Below are 7500 nucleotides of genomic sequence, written 5' to 3'. Positions count from 1 at the left end.
TGCAGAGTTTCGTTCCCAGCACCCATGTTGGGTGACCCATAATGGTCTCTAACCCAGATCCTGGGGATCCAGACACCCTTTTCTCTGAGAGCACCTGTACTCATGTGCCATATAATTCAGACACACGCATCGATAAAATACATCTTTAAAAAAAAAAAAAGAGTGCTTTTGTTATTATAGAACCATCTCCAAGATTTAAATGAGAAGTTAAGCAACTACAGAACAGTGTGTGAAGTCCCAGCTGCTAGACTGCATGCTTTAAAATTCGGAATCTGGGCTGGCAAGACAGCGTGGGAGGTACAAGCCCGTGGTGCCAATCCTGATGACCTGAACTGATCCCCAGAACCAGCTTCCTCGAGGCGTCCTCTGACCTCCACAGATACATCACAGCACATACTGCCCTCACCTCACACAAAAGAAATGTACAAATAAATATTTTTTAAATTTATGTTATGTGAATTTTACAATTATTATGCATGTGACCACGATATGAACGAGTGGATGAAAGACTAAAATGCACATTATATTACAGATTTATATCAGATGACTTGTCCTCTCGGCATGAGTTCGTTTTTGATTTTTTTTAATAGAAAACTCCACTTATCGTGTGTAGAGCTAGAACAATAATTTGCACCGTGCTTACCCAAAGCATCAACGGTTAGCCATTCATATCTCCTCCAGCTTCATTTCTACCCCAGTCCACTTCTCTCACCTGTCAGATGGCCTTGAAACAAACTGTAGATACTCAGTACTTACGTCTGGAAACGGGGTCACTCTGCACATATCAATACGTTGTCCCTCCTAAAAGTTGAGTCACTCCTTAAAATCATTGCAGCTTGGCATTGACATTTTCCAGACCACTTCCCAGACATTCTTTTTAGACTTACCGCTTTGTGATTTGTAAAGCAACCAAACCATGGCTCTCTGCTCCTCCCTGTTCCAGAGACAGCTGCATCTTCTCATGCAGTGCCTGCCTTGTCCCTTAGACACGGTGAAGCTCAGAGTGAACAGATTTGCTCGTATTGACCACCTATTTACCAGGGCTGCCTGCTTATCTGGCAAAGTGGAGATTGTGGCCATCAATGACCCCTTCATTGACTACCTATTTACCAGGGCTGCCTGCTTATCTGGCAAAGTGGAGGTTGTGGGCATCAATGACCCTCAGCTGCATGGCCTATATGTTCCAGTGTGACTCTACCCATGGCAAGTTCAACAGCACAAAACAATCAATGCTGAGAATGGGAAGCTTGTCATCAATGGCAAGCCCATCACCATCTTCCAGGAGCGAGATCCCGCTAACATCAAATGGAGAGATGCCAGTGCCGAGTATGATGTGGAGTCTACTGGTGTCTTCACCACCATGGAGAAGGTGGGGGCCCATTTGAAGGGTGGGGCCAAAAGGGTTATCATCTCCGCCCCTTCCTCCAATGCCCCCATGTTTGTGATGGTCATGAACCCTGAGAAGTATGACAGCTCACTCAAGATTGTCAGCAATGCTTCCTGCACCACTAACTGTTTAGCCCCACTGACCAAGGTCACCCATGTCAACTTCAGCATCAGGAAGGACCCATGACCACAGTCCACGCCATCACTGCTACCCAGAAGACTGCGGATGGCCCCTCTGGAAAGCTGTGGCGTGATGGCCATGGGGCTGCCCAGAACATCATCCCTGCATCCATTGGTGCGGCCAAGGCTATGGGCAAGGTCATCCCAGAGCTGACCGGGAAGCTCACTGGCATGGCCCTCCATGTTCCTACCCCCAGTGTGTCCATCGTGGATCTGACATACAGCCTAGAGAAAGCTTCCAAATATGATGACATCAAGAAGGTGGTGAAGCCAGCATCTGAGGGCCCACTAAAGGGCATCCTGGGCTACACTGACGACTAAGTTGTCTCCTGTGACTTCAACAGTGACTCCCACTCTTTGGCTGGGGCTGGCATTGCCCTCAATGACAAAGCTCCTCAATGTAAAGCTCATTTCCTGGTATGACAATAAATATGGCTACAGCAGCAGGGTGGTGGACCTCATAGTTTACATGGCCTCCAAGGAGTAAGAAGCCCTGGACCATCCACCCCAGCAAGGACACAAGAGCAAGAGAGAGGCCCTCGGCTGCTGAGGAATCCCTGCCCCAACTCAGCACCTGACACTGAGCATCTTCCTCACAGTTTCCATCCCAGACCTCCAGAGTAGCAGGAGGGGCCCAAGGAGCCCTACTTTCTTGAATACCATCAATAAACTTCACTGCATCCACAAAAAAAGAAACCAAACCACTTTCCCCAGAGCAGACCCCTAAGTTCAGCTTTGGCCATTGTGGGACCTTGAGTAAGTCGATCTCTAATCTGAAGATGGCTGCAGTGCGGGGCAGGTGCCGTAACATTTTGTTCCTACTGAAACCATTTTCAAAGTGTTCCTGAGCAGCTCCTTTGCCTGTAGTGGCCCCTATTGCTGAATGATAGTGGATGCCAGTAGTGAAGTGTCAGGGAGATCACTGAGATTCTAAAGGGAAGTTCTGTTTCCTGGGGCTCTGCAGGAAGAACCTGGAGACTGCAGTGACGTTCACTTTGCACATTGTCCGGAGTCGAAGCACTGGTTGTCAGCTTCCTAAGACAGTTGAGGAGCAATAGGCTTCCCTTAGACACTGCAGGGCACAGACAATAATGTTTGAAAGAAACTGTGGGCCTCTTCTCTCCCTCCTCTGTGTGTGTGTGTGTGTGTGTGTGTACTGAATGACTCACATAAACATCTATTTCTTCTTTTCCCTCAGCCTTGGCTATGAAGCCCATAGCCTGGGCCACGCTAGCCAGATGCTCTTCTACTGAGCCCTATAAGTATGCATTTCTATATAACTTGTTGTAAGGTTGACTTGATTCTTTTCTTCTTCTTCTTCTTCTTCTTCTTCTTCTTCTTCTTCTTCTTCTTCTTCTTCTTCTTCTTCTTCTTCTTCTTCTTCTTCATTATGTTTTAATGAACTTTCTCCAGCATTGTGGTGGGCCTGTTGTTCTAGCCTGCACCAGATGCTGTGTCCCCAGATAGTCTGAACATAATGATCCTCTTCAGTTTATTCTTACTCTTCTGTTCACTGTTCTCCCAAAGTCAAGTTCACTGTGCCCACCACAGCACCCACTGGCTTACCTGCCCGGATATCAAGGCTGGAACCCAGATGGGCTTGTTTCCCATCAGGAGACAGTGCTGCTGTGACTTCACAGTAACTCAGTGTGAGCCTTCATCTAATCTCCCCCACAGCCTTTCATACCTGGCATCTTGAGGCACAGGACAGATAGTTAAAAATGTCTGGAGTTAGTAAGCACGAGATCCCAGATAAAAATCCAGCCACTTTGCACAACTCAGCCATTCCCCTTAGCCTACACTTAACCCCCAAAGTGCATGGTCACATAGAACAGATCCTGTAAGAGGACAAAGGACCAGTCTTGTGGCAACTGCTTATTTCTTTGGAGCCAGTGTCCTTTATTTCAGCAGTCCCTGAAGCGCCTTCTCTGGGAAACTACTTAAGCCTTTGTTGCTAATAAATTCACTTAATTTAGGAAATGTCATACATCGTATTCATCTTGAGGGGTTTCTGAAATCACATTGGTGTGGTAAAGGTCTGCTGAAAAACAAGCAGTGAAGAGCCCATGAGATGCTTTTAGCCCAGTGTTTCCCACACGTAAGGAGCACGGGACAGAGCAGTCACTGGTACCCATGAAGACTCTGCCTGTTCCACAGGTTTGTGTTAAGACAAAGTCTTTCCTCGTCTAAAGGAGGAAACAAGCTCTCGATGCAAACCCCATCCATCAAGCTGATTGTCCTTCTAACTGTCGTCCACAGGGTTGGTCGCGGGGGTCAGCGGTTGTCGTTTGGCTGTGCTGTGTGTGGGTTAGAGAACATGGAACAATCTGACCAGATGAGCCTCCCAGCTCCACACCGCTGACTTGTCTCACCAGGGTGCGAGGTGGAATTTGAGCTTCAACAATTATTGTTGGTACCCAGTGTCTCCTTCTGTAAACAGTACATCCGATTCAGGAGATAAGCTTCCCAACTGGTTTCCATGAAACTGTCCAGCTGGATCCCAAGGTGGAACATGATGTCACCAGCTGCCTGTAGCCAGTCTCTAATTAATACCTGGCCAAAGAATGCAGGGCTCTTTTGTTCTAAATCAGGACTATGTCTCATTGCTCTTCCTCCACTGCAGGGAATTCGGGCTGGGACGGGCTGCCAGAACATGGGATCATCCAAGGCCTTAGCAGCAGAGGTGGAAGTGAGAGGCAAAGGTATCCAGGTGTACATGGGAGATGTGGAAGGAGCACCAGAGGCGTGTAGACAGCTGAGGCCCCAAGGACGCCGCAAGGGACCATAGTTGCAGCGTAGTGGTCTGATCACCTCCAGGAACCAGCGAGTCTGGCTAAGGAGCCTTCGCCTCGCAGCCCCAGGAAGCTTACTCAGCCTCTCTTGCCAACGCAACACTTCCCCTCATTCTTTCCCAAACCTGCTTTTCTGAAGAATCACTCCAGGCCGTTGTGAAACACGCACTCTCTCATACTCTACCCAGGCAGAGCTGAGTTTAAAAAAATGCCTAAATGAGTCAGGCGATGAGGCAAGTTGGGGAAACACCGCTCTACTGCTGAGGAGTCTTATCCAGCAGTAAGCGGCTCAGCCGGCGCCTCCTCCAAAATCGCTTTGTAACCTGGGCTGGGATGCCACAGAAGTCTGGGGGCGAAGCAGAAGATGTGATAAAGGACTCATCTTCATCCTGTTAGGGCTTGGGAGGCTCTTAGACCCCGTGGCCAAGGTCAAAGGCTTAGTCTGATTTAGATCCAGCTAGAATAAATCCATATATCTTTTCTTCCTCCTCGGTAGAGCTGACTTTTCCTCGTTGTTTCAGTAGGAAAGTTTAGAAGGCATAGTTTGAAAAACTGGTATCAGTGCTCTTTGGGATCTTTTATCTTTTATCTCCACTACTCTGACTAGCCAGGAGTTTATTTACTATTTTGAGATGGACTTCTGCTGTGTCTCCCAGGTTGCTCTTGAACCTGTGGTATCAGCAATCTTTCTGCTTCAGCCCTCTAAGTATACAAGCCTCCAGGTGTGTCCCATGAGCACAGCTTTAGCCAAGATTATTTATGGGACCCTGCTGTGGTTTATATGGAGTCTGACGTCTTGCCTCAAAGGTCACGTTCCAGATGGTTGGGGAGTATGGCAATGTTGGGATGTGGCACCTGTAGAGGAAAGAGCCTGGTGGAAGGCAAGGAGGTCACGGGGCACTACCTCAGTGAGTTAATTTGGAGACATATTGTTAGAAATAAAGCCTCGTTACATGGTGGTCACATCATGTAATGTGTGCAAAAAAATAAGAGGATAAAGAGAGGGAGGGGAAAAAGAGGAAGAGGAAATAAAGGAGGGAAGGAGAGAGGGAGAGAGAGAGAAAGAGTGGAGGGAGGACTCCATTCTCTTGGCCTCTTAGAACCTTGCAGCTCCTTTTCTGCTTCTCTACAGAGCTGTGGCCCCGTGGTCTGAGCAGCCCCAGGAACCTTTGCCAAGGTGCCTGTACCATGCTCTTAGAGCCTTTTGTTGTTTGTTTTTAGTTTTGATAGTTTTTAGTTTTGTTTGCCTTGAGACAGGACCTCACCATGTAGGCCAGTCTGGCCTTGAATTCAGAGAGATCCTCTTGCCTCTGCCTCTGGAGTACTGGGATTAAAGGTGTGAGCCACCATGCCCAGCCAACAGAAAATGGTCTTTAAAAGCACTTGCCACATGCAGAACTAATAATAAAAACCAGGTTAATGTGTTCCTACTTTCTAAGTATTAAAAAACTTACTTTGATTTGGGATTAACGAAAAGATCTTCAAGATGGACAGTATTGAGTATTATATAATACTATTAAGATACTCAGTGTTGCTTAGCTGATTAAACTAGTCAATTTTATACGTTTTGCCCCGATTGAAAAAAAATCAATTTGTTTAGAAGAAGACAAAGTCATAAACCAGTAAATGCAATGAACACATAACTTAAGGGGAGCTCTCAGTGAAGCAGGTCAGACGCCCAGCTTTATGGGGCCTTTGGAGGGGTGAGGAGTCAGTAGATTGAAGAAGTATACAAAAAGAACAACATTCTCTGCGAAGAGAATGAGAATGCATACAGGACAGAACAAAAGTGTGTAAGGTGGAGTAGGTTCGTTAAAGAAGCAACCCTCGTATTTCAGACCATCCTAGGGTGGAATGGATTTGGCCATTGCAGGAGGGGACAAGGAACAACAGAGAAAATGGTGAAAGGAAGAAGTCTCTGTGGGTGGGGGTGACTCAGGGGTCAGCCGCTCTTTCATGTGACTAGAGCAATACTATCTTGATTCAAAGAGATGTTCTGAGGACTGTTCTGTTGTGTCATTCTTCACGTGACAGTGGGTGAGGACAGCAACAGACTCAGCCCTGTGAGAGGTGGCTAGGATGGCCATCTCCTTGGTATCTTCCTTCCCCAGCCAATGGCCAGACCATGCTTCTCTGCCTTACACAGGAGGTAGGAAAGAACCACAGGTGGGCCTGACAGCAGAAGCCAAAGATTTGGGGAAGGGCTTCGTAGGGCAGCCAGGAAGCTCACCACTGAGCATCAGTGTGAAGTAGGTGGTTACCTACTGTGAGGACCGAGATTTGCAAGAAGACTTTGCTTGAGACTGGTGAATTCGAGGCAGGCTCTAGGAACCAGAACCACCAAGGTCTCCCAGCCCCAGCTGGGAGGAGTGTGGGAGTGGGGCTGTGTGCCTGATAAACTAACCGTGCCAGCCACCCCATCTGCGGTCAATCTGGCACGTAGTGGGCGTTCAGTAAATATTTGCTACATTGAGGTGGATGGTTAGCCTACATGTGTCTTATTTTGCATTGTTTGGGGTTTCTCATGTATTACTTGTTTGTTTTGTATGTTTTTACTTTTACTGACAGAGGATCGCTTCAGGTTTTAATAGTTGATATTTGGTGATGATAAGTTGGGCTGAAAGGAGACTGATCTGCATGTAGAATAGGATGGAACCCTAGGTCCCAAGAGCACTCTTTCATCCCCAGATTTTCCTCTCTGGTAATTCCACCCGTCTTCCTCCTTACTACTCATGTTCACTTAACTCTCCTGCATTCAGACTTGCCGATGGCTCCCAAGTCTTCCTTCTAAACAGTTTACATGCCATGTCTAACGGCCTGCTGGCATCTCCTGTCTCTTTCTTAGGGCCTGAGGCATGCTAGGAAAGTGCCCTGTCACTGAACTAGATCCCTAGTCCAAGATGGCGCCTCTTCTTTGCCCTCTGATCCCTGCATCCCAGCATGTCTAATGTTTTCCTCACTGTATTGATTCTCTGGTTTGCTAGGGGCCTCCTTCCCTCCTAGAGTTCATGTACATGTCCACATGCGTGTATCTCCCCTGCCGTCTGTCCAAATAGCTCTGTGCCTCACATGGCTCCAGGGGCTTCCGGCAAAGCTCTCATCTTGTTGATTCTGCCTGCCTCAGACACGACTCTGGGATTCA

The 7500-nt window shown here is 47.6% G+C and overlaps 1 pseudogene; it reads left to right on the top strand.

Moving 5' to 3' along the window:
• The first annotated feature begins 997 nt into the window (after window positions 1-997).
• On the top strand, window positions 998-2053 carry LOC110546328 (glyceraldehyde-3-phosphate dehydrogenase-like; annotated as a pseudogene).
• Window positions 2054-7500: the final 5447 nt, after the last annotated feature.

This window comes from Meriones unguiculatus, chromosome 14, assembly GCF_030254825.1.
Source record: "Meriones unguiculatus strain TT.TT164.6M chromosome 14, Bangor_MerUng_6.1, whole genome shotgun sequence".
In the NCBI taxonomy this organism is placed as follows: Eukaryota; Metazoa; Chordata; class Mammalia; order Rodentia; family Muridae; genus Meriones; species Meriones unguiculatus.
This window is presented reverse-complemented; position numbering and strand designations above follow the sequence as displayed.